The following is a 468-nucleotide window of genomic DNA, read 5'->3' on the forward strand; positions in this document are numbered from 1 at the left end:
GGTGGTGTCATCTGCATATCTGAGGTTCTTGGTATTTCTCCCAGCAATCTTGATTCCAGTTTGTGCTTCTTCCAGCCCAGCGTTTCTCAAGATGTGCTCTGCATATAAGTTAAATAAGCATGCTGACAATATACAGCCTTGACGTACTTCTTTTCCTATTTGGAACCAGTTTGTTATTCCATGTCCAGTTCTAACAGTTGCTTCCTGACCTGCATATAGGTTTCTCAAGAGGCAGGTAAGGTGGTCTGGTATTCCTATTTCTTGAAGAATTTTCCACAGTTTATTATGATCCACACAGTCAAAGGCTTTGGTATAGTCAATAAAGCAGAAATAGATGTTTTTTTGGAACTCTCATGCTTTTTCAACAATCCAGCAGATGTTGGCAATTTGATCTCTGGTTCCTCTGCCTTTTCTATGTCCTTTTGATGAAGTAAGGAGATTTAAATTGAACAAGAAGGAGAGGTGGGG

Source organism: Ovis canadensis, chromosome 15, assembly GCF_042477335.2.
Source record: "Ovis canadensis isolate MfBH-ARS-UI-01 breed Bighorn chromosome 15, ARS-UI_OviCan_v2, whole genome shotgun sequence".
Lineage (NCBI taxonomy): Eukaryota > Metazoa > Chordata > Mammalia > Artiodactyla > Bovidae > Ovis > Ovis canadensis.